At 37.3% G+C, this 11,136-nt stretch overlaps 1 protein-coding gene across 1 annotated transcript in view; it reads right to left on the bottom strand.

The window, feature by feature from the left end:
* The window catches only part of ZBTB20 (zinc finger and BTB domain containing 20), an 853,596-nt gene that overhangs the window by 543,114 nt on the left and 299,346 nt on the right, over nucleotides 1-11,136 (bottom strand). The window contains exon 4 of the mRNA XM_014546952.1: nucleotides 6,295-6,368. The gene's annotated coding sequence lies outside the window, so the exon portion shown is untranslated. The remainder of the gene's footprint in view (nucleotides 1-6,294; nucleotides 6,369-11,136) is intronic.

Consider the following 11,136-nt stretch of genomic DNA (forward strand, 5'->3'; position numbering starts at 1 on the left):
TGAGGGGCTGAGGGCTGTTTTCAGGCAGGCCAAGCCTGCAACTAAAGCTCCCAGTCTCTCCTTTTTTTCTTTTTTTTTTTTAATTCTGCGATTTATTTACCTTCTGTAATTGAAACTTTGTTGCAGCTCCAGCTCCGAGGCTGGCTGGCTGAAAGCAGTCATCTGGGGTTTGTTTAGCTTCTATTATTGAAACTTTGGTTGCTTGAGTGTAGGTTAGAGTGGTGCTGTGGCAGGCGGAGAACCTTGGCTTCCTCCATTGCCGGGGCAACCAAGCCTCATGTTCGCTTCAGCTGCCTGGCTGCCGGCCGCCATCTTGGTTGGCAGTTAATTTGCATATCACCCTAATTAGCCAATGGGAAGCGTAGCGGAGATATGGTTAATTACCATGTTTGTCTATTATTAGATAGGATGTTTAATTCCCTTAGGAGACAGTAACTTCCATGAGAGTAAAAAGAGTCATTTCTATATTACTATTGTTAAAATAAGCATGATTGAATAATGAATTAATGATCTATTGTGGTATTTCTGTAGGGTTTGGAAATGTTAATTAGATATGGACTTTATCAGTAAATAATTTATTTTCAAGTAAAAGGATAAGGTGTGCACATAAATATTGTTTAAAAATATAGAAAGTAGCCCTGGCCAGGTGGCTCAGTTGGTTGGAGCGTCATCCAGTACATGGAAAGGTCAAGGTCCAATTCTCATTCAGGGCACATACCTAGCTAGGTTGTGGGTTCAATCCCTGGCTAAGGTGCATATAGGAGGCAACTGATTGATGTTTCTCACATTGATATTTCTTTCTTTCTCCCTTCTTCCTCTCTTTCTAAAATCAATTAAACACACACACACACACATATCCTCAGGTGAGGATAAAAAAAATAAAATATATATATATATATATTTATATATTAGAGGCCCGGCGCACGTAATTCGTGCACTGGGAGAGAGGGGATGTCCCTCAGCCCGGCCTGCACCCTCTCCAATCTGGGACACCTTGGGGAATGTCCAACTGCCGGACTGCTGTCTCCTGTGGGATCGGGCCTAAACCGGCAGTCGGACATCCCTCTCACAATCCAGGACTACTTGCTCCTAACTGCTCGCCTGCCTGCCTGCCTGATTGCCCTAACCGCTTCTGTCTGCCAGCCTGATCACCCCCTAACTGCTCCCCTGCTGGCCCAATTGCCCCCAACTGCCCTCCCCTGCCAGCCTGATCGCCCACAACTGCCCTCCCCTGCTGGCTATCTTGTGGTGGTCATCTTGTGACGACATGAGGGCGACCATCTTGTGGCAGCCATCTTATGACGACATTGTGGTGGCCATCTTGTGATGACGTCACATGAGGGCACTGCGCGTGACGCCACCTAGGCTTTTATTATACAGGATATAGGATATTTATTTATTATACCAGTATATATATAGTAATTCATATCTCAAAAACCAGTGTAAGGAAATTCTGTATTAGTTGCTTAGGCTGCTATAACAAATTACTTACAAACTTATTGACTTAAAACAATAGTAACTTATTCTCTCCCAGGTTTGAAGGCTAGAAGTCCAAAATCAAATTGTTGGCAGAGCTACTACAGGTGCTGAGCTTGGTGAATAGGGGAGAGTGGGTTATTTCTGACCAGTTCAGGAAAGGAAAGTTTCATGGAAGTAGTAGAAAAAATAATAAAGAAGGTGGGTGAGGGGACTGACCTGAGGGTATGGTAAGATTAAATCAGAAATGGGGTTAATTAGGTTTTACAATATCACAGGTGTTAGTTAGGAATTTTTTATTAATTAACTTAGAATTATCAAAGTCTTGTCTGAACAAAAGTGGCATGATCTTGGGGCTTCTGCTTCAGGAACCTAATGGGGCAACAGTGTTTAGGATAAGCTGGTCTCCTTTCAACCCATCTAGGACAGAGATACCAAAGAACGAAAATTAGTAAGACTCACACACTCACTGGACACTTGAGGGGATGTGGAGGTGGGGGAAACCAAAGAAAATAATATATTTTGATCCAAGAGACCTGGAACTGGGGTGAAGAAAACTAGGATAATAAAAAGGAAGATGATTTTTAACTAGGAGGATAAATTCAGTGTTGATGTACTGCCTCTGAGGGACTGATATGATATTTAGTTGAAGATTTAAATAAGGATATTGTAGATATAGGACTGGAGTTTTGGAGTGACATCAGTACTAGAGATACAAATGTGTGAGCTACCAGTAGTGAAATAACTAAAGTCATGCAATTCTAAAAAGCAGTGTCAAATCATGGGAAGAGTATGAATGTGGAGTTTAATAGACATATTCCTATTCTATCTCTACCATTTACCTGTTGGATGACCTGGACAAATTGCTTAATCCCTCCATCCCCTCATATATAAAAAGGCGAAAAATAATATTATTCTTCAATGAGAATTACATGAGTTGAGTATTTAAAACACCTATCATCTTTAGATTTGCTTTCACATTTTGGTGGCATAATTCCCAGTAAGAAATACTATATTTATTTTGTAGTCACTGTCTTAAAATATGTTACACAGTTTTTATAAATTATTTTTCCTTTGATTCTGTTTTATTAAAAGCATGTTGACTCTGATCTTTGAAACTGATTTCATGACCTATGAATGGGTTGCAACCCACACTCTGGAAAACACTGGTCTCAACCAGCATCCTATAATCAAATCATACCATTACTACTCACTGTTCCCTCAACTTTCATTTTTATTACTCCCTCTGCTTGAGCTGCTTGTTAATATCATATTACTTCTTGATGGTCCAGAAGAAATAATAACTATTTACTTCCTTTACTCTACCCATATAACACTTTGTCTATAAAAATATTTATCTATTGCTCAAATGGATTATAAACTTCTTGATGATAGGAAACAGGTGCTATGTATCTATGTATCCTGGAGAAATGGTTTGTTCTTAAGAGGTACAGAATAAATTTTAATTCATTATTATAGAGAAAAGAGAGGGGAGGTCTGGGGAGAGAACCTTGTTGAGTACCTACTTCCAAGGCCCTGCTCTGGCCTCCTCAGGCTCTAATTCTCCCTTCATCTCTATGTGCCAAAGCTTCCATGGAAATTTTTAAGGCAGAACATTGTTACTCCTTGTTTAGGACAAAAAGACTTAGGCCAGTAATTTTTTTGGACACAGTGACTTGAGCTTGTTCATGGTTTGGGGTGTGAAAAGCTCTGGAGGAGATAAAATAAATTTGAGGAAGAAACTAAGACATATCTAGGACTTAGCTTTAGGTAAAATAATAGAAACATTCCTACTCTGGTCTCTAGATTGCTAAATGACAGAATCCAATAAAGGAAACCTGAAATAAATTACCAGAGTATTTCATTTTAAATTATTAAAGTTTATTTCATATTTTCAGGCCCTAAAAAACTTTTCTCTGATGGAAATGACCCCTGGCAACAGTGACATTCTGACACCATATGTGATACACACAATTGTGGAGTCTGAGTTCCATGTCACAATGGCTCTGTTCTGATTACTGGTTTCACCATGCCTACCAGCCAAATTAAACTACTGGTTTTTAATGGTCTTCTGCCCACTTTGTAAATCATCATAAAGAATATTAAGTCAACCAAATAAATTTGCCTCTATGTGACTTGTTATACAACCTGAGGCATGATATCAAAATGTACAGGAAAAAATACCTTTTATATATGAATTTTGGACTCCATGGTGGAAGGAAATACAGTTCAACCGGTTTCATAAAATGAGCCAAAGGCAATTTGTTCCTCAGGAAACACTTCTCAGTCCTGAATGTAAAGGAAACATCAAAGTCCCAGAGTCTAAATTTCGATCTACTCTCAGGCCTAGATGCTAAGGATGATCTACATTGGTGGTCAGTCAGTATGTATGGGTAACCTGTATGCCCTACACTGGGCCTCAATTTACTTATTTTAAAATTAGGTGATTAAACTTTTATTTCTTATATCCTTTCTACCTATAATGTTTGATAGTGCCCTGCCCTTAAATCCCTTTCACCTCAAGTTTTAATCTTAAAAAATGTGAAGTACATAAAGTTCTTTGGTATCCTTCAATGTTATTCAACATGATAAGAGTACTATTCACTAAACCTGAGTTTTATCATTTTAGTTCTGCCTCAGAGGCTAAGTTTTATGAGAGCCTTAATTTACATCACCAGAAGCTAATTTAATAAAAATAAAGGAACCCCTTTTGGAGCTAAATTAAAATTGGTGGGGAGGACAGAGACCCTTATGCAAAAGAAAGAAAGAAACAAACAAAAACCAGGAGGCTAAACTTAGAAGAGGGTCAAATGGTTCTGAGTTCTAAAGAACGTTGTGCCAAGAACCTGGTCCTGCCTTTTTACGCCCTGAAAGTAGGAGTTTCTAATGGCAACTTCCCAAATCCCTGGCCTCTTGACCCAATATCTATTGTGCCATTTGCCTTATTTCCTTGAAGCACAATCCACTTGCATAGCAATTAGACAAACAGGTGCAGAGCATCGTCTATCCTAATTTAGGGAGATTTATCTTTGGAGACAACTCCAGTGTATGGGATGCAAGACACACAGCTTAGAAAATGACTGAACACCATTTCACAGAGAACAATATGGTACGAATGGGCACATCTCATTCTGGTCAGGAAAAATTAATGTAAAGTAAAAGAGGAGAAGGACTGGGAGACAGATGCCTAAAATGAGATGATAAACACTATGTTTGTCTTGGACAAATTCCTTTATAATTTTCTCCCTGTCAAAAACTTTATTCAATTCCTCTTCACAATAAATACTTTCTGACAGAATGCATCCCAAAGTTCAGACTTTTAATATATTTTGTAATTGTACAAATAACAGCTAATTCTTGATTACTATGATTATGTCCAGCACTGGGAATTATAAAAAAGAATAAGAAATGGACACTGCTTTTAGAGACCTTACCATCTATGGGTTTGAACTGTTGTACTTATGACAAAAATAACAATAACCATCATTTATCCATTCATATCCACTAGGCACTGAGCTGAGTGGGCAATATGCATAAGCTGCCAAAGTTCCTCTGGAGACCCTGACATTGAGGTTCATGCATCAGCTCTCAAAAAGAAGAAAAAAAAAGGACCTAACAGGAATTCAAAGAATAGGCAGAGATATTTAACAACTTGAGAGCTGTCTATAGTCAACAGGCAAGAATCAGTCAATAATGAAAGAGTGCAGTGAACCAAAAGTGAAAATGAAAGAAAACCTGTGAATCACCTTTTGTGTCCTCTGTTGGACAGGCACTGGGATACTCTGAAATCCACTGAAATACCCCACATGTGGCATCCCAACAATGACTCAAACAGATGAATGTTATTTAAGTGTTTTAAGATTTTTCTAGCAACAGACCTTGCAATACATTAAATTGCAAAACTTAGGAAGACATCATAACCCTTTGCATATCACTGCCAAAATGTACATTTTTATTTTAAATTAAAAGAAAACACAGATTGACTTTCCTTGTAGTATTTCACAACCTTTGAGTGCAGCATTAAAATGCTTTTCTTTTTCCCCCCCATGAATGATAAGCTTCTGTTTTCTTACCCTGGGCGTCTGAATCTTTTATATACTCGGGTTCTATTCACTGCCTGTTATTCAGACATTGAAATCCCAAATGTTAATTGTTCTTCCAAGTACATTGACAAAACAGCAGCTAAATAAGGGTAGACCAGACTGTGGTAGACTCTGACATGCATTTATGGAACAATGGGGCTCTGAGAGACAGCCTTGTAGCTCACGGGAAGACATAAGATGTGCTATTTTGACTGTTTCATAGCAGAATGGGGAACACACGCACACAAGGGAATTATGCATTTTACTTAGTTTTGCCCAAAGTCCTCAAGGCAACAGAATCTTGTGATGTCATCATGAACTTTCCATTTCCATTGACACAAAGGCTAAAGATTTCTAATGACATCACAAAGTAAAAAGGAATTTACTTTGATTCCATAAGAAATCTGTTACCCTCATTGAGATTTGTACAAAAATTCAAGAATCCTTCCTGACAGGGTGAATGTCACTGTGCTGATGCACAGTGGGTGACACCCTCCCTAATGCAATTCAAACCAGCCTAAAGAAAGGATTCGCAATTTAGGCTGGGTAAAAAAGACATACTGAATATTGAGGCCAAAAAATTTTCCATTTTTAAAGAAGAAAATCATTTAAATGTATATTTCTTCAGGGGCGTTAAATTTTTTACTCATGTCTGGTTACTACGTTAGCAATATTTTTGTCCTTTATTGAACTGGTCACCAAAACACAGAGGAAGATACAGGAAGCTTTCACTTACAGGAATGCAGTGCAGCTCAATCTTTTGTTTTTAAGGTGCAGTGATTTCAGTCTCTAAATGTAACTTCAGGCAGCCTGAAAAGAAACAGGTTAAAATCTCTTTCAGTTATAATTGGTATTTCAGATTTAATTAAAAATTAAACTTTCATAATGTTTCACCATCCAAAGCAATGCATTATCAGTCAAGCGTGGCTTTTTTTTCTGTTAAGAAAAAAAAAAACCCTCTTCCCGGAGTAGATTTTTAATGAAAAGAAAAGGATCTAAAGAGGGGAAAAAGCAATTCTGAAAAACAAAATATGCCTCCATGTTAAGGACTTCATAATTATATGACTAGAAGCTCAGTGCTTCTCAATTTTAGCAATATTCTATCTGATTTAAAAACAACTCCTAAACAATTTCACAGCCTAAAGATTACATAAAATATTAATTTCAGAGAATAAAGACGAAAATCTATGATCACATGTTAAAGATAAATCGTGACTTTAAACAGAATTGAAAAAAAATGTTAGACCCACTACTTTCAAATAAGTGAATAGGTGGTGGGGCAGATGGTGAAGTGGAGGTAAATGGACATATTTAGCAATACAAAATGCCCACTGCAATGCATTATGGTAAGTTTAGCTTGCCCCATACCACACATTGTATACCCTGTCACATGCAGCCAGTGCTGTTTGGAGCAGCATGAGAAGACCATCAGGATTTGAACCAGACCTCCTTGTTTAAATAACTGCAATCACATTTTTAATATGTACTTCTAATATTCAAATTAAGAGTCCAAGCATTAAAATCTCCAAGTATGTCATAAATATTTGGGCTTTAAACGTCATACTATTTTTTCAATCCTTTCTTCATACAACACCCTCTATAAAAAAGATAACAGTTTTTAAAAAACAGACGGGATTAAGTCATTCCTATTTTTAGCTTCAAATAACTGACATGACATGATTTAGAAAAATATAGTTTTTAAATGTAAAATGGAGACAATACAATTATCTTCCTTTTACTTTACAGCATGGCAGTGCATTTTTTTTATATACTTGTAAAACTAAAGTGGTGTGTTTATGTTCACCTTCATATTAGTGCAAGGTAATATATTAATATTTCCACATATGAGAGCATGATCATAAATCCCCCCTGAAATTGCATCTATTATTAGAAAATGCATCTAGTTCTCACTTGTAAATTCTGTTTTCTTTTTCCCTTGAAGCATATGGAGGAATATTTTGAGTATTGTGTCTATTTGATGTATATAGATTTTAAATGCAAATTGGCTTAGATTCACTAAATCTATCCATGAATGGATCAAAAAAAAATCACTGACATTGACTAAACTTTTCCCCTGTTTCTCATATGCCTGAATTAGACTAAAAATGTACCAGTGTAAAGACAGAAATTATGAAGGCGTCACCAGGGACAACTGAATGAGAGGAGGGGAGTGTGTGTATTTCCTTATAAGGCAACAAAACATTCATAAAAGAAACTGACAAAAATAACTCAAGCTTAGAAATTGTATGCAATAACAATAATGCCCAATAACTGATTCAGAAATATAAAAACTGCCCACCTCTACTTAAATCTGAATCACCAATTGGTATTGTTCTACTCACCACTCAAATATGGTTAGTGAGACTGATTCACTGTCTAGTTCAGACAAGAAAAAGTGATGGAAACTAGATTGTATATTTATACATAAACGATTTAACTGACAACTAGCAGTTCAATTTAATCAGTCGGATTTCCTTTTCTTAATTCACCAGATGTGGAGTGAACTTAACTATTGGTTCAAAATAATAAAGCTATTTCTATGAATAGTCAGTTACATTCTCTACCTCTCCTCACAGCATTCCTTCTCCTCTGACCTTTCTCTTCATTTCTCTGTTTCTGCCTTTTTTCCTTACTTTCACTTTCTTCCTTATTTTTTCCCTCTTTTTTTTTTCCCTTGGTGAGGGTAATGAAGCTCAAAAATAACATCTTGTATCCTGTTGAGGGAAACTTGGTCACAACTCTCCTTCCAGATGACAAACTCATTCTTAAATGTCTGTTTCCCAATCCAAAGAAAACAGAGCAATTGAGAAAAGAGACACAACATCACTTACCACTACCAACACCAACACTTTTAATTCCCATGCTACCTTCATCACAAGGAGGGCTGAAGTTTATTTACATTATCCCTTACCCTCAAATAAGACCACAAATAAGACTAATAACAGGACCATTTTGTGGCACTCAGGCAAACGGCTGGGCAAAACAGATGGATCTTACTTTGCGCCAGGACTCAAAAAATACAGTCGCCAACTCACTGTTGGCGACTACATATCTTGGCCCAAAGATGGACCTGGAAGTGAGACCAGTTGTCTTTGAATGCTGTTCCTATTCATATCTGCCTCATGAGAAAATCATTAACTCTGTCACTATGTAGTGGGGTTAAGTATTGGGTAGAAGCTGTTTGGAAAGATGGTCATCAAAGAAATGCAATATTCTGAAGGCATGTCAGATTAGATTAAGGAACATAAACCTTATTTTTGGCACTACTGTCTACTTTTCAACTTCCTGTTTGTTTTCTTTTCAAGTTCAGTACTATTCACTGAAACCACCTCTAAAATAGATTTCCAGATTATGTGTCATCAAAAAAGAGTAATTTGCTCCTGACATTTCAGGTTCCAAAATCTGTTACATTTTTTTTCAAGTCACCTAGATCTGTCTCAGTCATTATAATATTGACCACCAGTATCAAAATTCCTTAATTAGGACCAAACTGTGTAAGGCTTTGTAGATTACAGTCAACACCCAGTAATGCACTGAGATACAGCTCAGTAATCAATGCAAACTAAAAAGCCCAGAAGAATGCTTCTCTTGGCAGAGACCCTTTAGCAAAAGAATTGTATATTCTGCAGTAAAGATTCTAAATGGCTTTCCAGAGAAGTAACAAATGCATTAAATTACGGTAATCTATCGTGTAAATAAAAAATAGCCCCCAAATAATAAAAAAATGAAGGGGGGTGATCAACTATATTCATTGACTGGGAACAAAGGACTACTGTGACCACACACCCTACTTTGTAAAATCCTCATATAGATAGAAGGTCTATCCGAATGCAGGCACTTCTCTTAATGCTCTCCCATCTTTCACCATCTATTGTAACTCACTCAGATTGTTTTTGAGAGTTTACTCATCTATCTATGATTCATTATGACCCTGTTCAGATTTGATTTTTTTAAAGAGAGAGAAACATTAACCGGATACCTCCCAGACATGCCCCGGCCAGGGATCAAACCTGAAACCTAGGTATGTGCCTTGACCGAAAATTGAAATCTCAATATTTTGGCATAATGGATGATGCTCCAAACAACTGAGCCACCAGCCAGGGCCAGATTTGATATAATTTTTTTTAATTCCTCAGCTGATGATATTTTTCCATTGGTTTTTAGAAAAAATGGAAGAGAGAGGAAAAGGCAGAGAGAAATATTGATGTGAGAGAAACACATCGATTGGTTGCCTCCTGGACAAGCCTGACCAAGACCCAGGCCAGGGAGGAGCCTGCAACCGAGGTAGGTGCCTTGACTGGAATCAAACCCGGGACCTTTTGGTCTGCAGGCCAACGCTCTATCCACTAAGCAAACCAGCTAGGGCCAGATTTGATTTTTAAGAGACAAGTCTTTTTCAGTGGTCAGCATAGAGAGTGATTTATATTTTAATTATTTCTTATTCTTTTTTTTCACTTAAAAATCTTTATTATGACAAATCTCAAACATATGCAAGAATAGTAAGGAAAGTAAAACGAACTACCATGTACTCATCACGCATAGTCAATGTTAATTTGACACAAAATGTAAAAGTTAATTTTCTGAACTTACAATTACATCCCATTGGTCTGTATGCCAGTACTATACTCTCTTTTTTAATATAAGTTTTAAAACCAAAAGTTTAAGTCATCTAACTTTGTCCTCCTTTTCAAATTATCTTATTGTTCTGGGTCCTTTGTATTTTTATATAGATTTTAAGATCAGCTTGTCAATTTCTATAAAATTCCTTTATTATTATTTTTTAACTTTTTTAAATTAATTAAGGTATTACATATGTGTCCTTATCCCCCCCCAATTGCCCCCACCCACCCCGTTCATGCCCTCACACACCTGGTGTATGTGTCCATTGGTTATGCTTATATGCATGCATACAAGTCCTTTGGTTGATCTCTCCCCCTTACTCCCACCCTCTCATACCTTCCCTCTGAGTTTTGAGCATCTGATAATTGCTTCTCTGTCTCTGGATCTGTTTTTGTTCATCAGTTTATGTTGTTCATTATAATCCACAAATGAGTGAGATCATGTGGTATTTATCTTTCTCTGACTGACTTATTTCGCTTAGCATAATGTTCTCCAGCTCCATCCAGGCTGTTGCAAATGGTAGGAGTTCCTTCATTTTTACAGCAGTGTAGTATTCCATTGTGTAGATGTACCACGGTTTTTTAATCCACTCATCTGCTGATGGGCACTTAGGCTGATTCCAAACCTTAGCTATTGTAAATTGTGCTGCTATGAACATAGGGGGTGCATATATCCTTTCTGATTGGTGTTTTTACTTTCTTGGGATATATTCCTAGAAGTGGGATCACTGGGTCAAATGGAGTTCCATTTTTAGTTTTTTGATGAAACTCCATACTGTTCTCCACAGCAGCTGCACCAGTCTGCATTCCCACCAGCAGTGCACGAGAGTTCCCTTTTCTCCGCATCCTCGCCAGCACTTGTCATTTGTTGATTTGTTGATGATAGCCATTCTGACAGGTGTGAGATGGTACCTCACTGTCGTTTTGATTTGCATCTCTTGGATGATTAGTGACTTTGA

The sequence above is a fragment of the Myotis brandtii genome, unplaced genomic scaffold (genome assembly GCF_000412655.1).
Source record: "Myotis brandtii unplaced genomic scaffold, ASM41265v1 scaffold46, whole genome shotgun sequence".
Taxonomy (NCBI): Eukaryota; Metazoa; Chordata; class Mammalia; order Chiroptera; family Vespertilionidae; genus Myotis; species Myotis brandtii.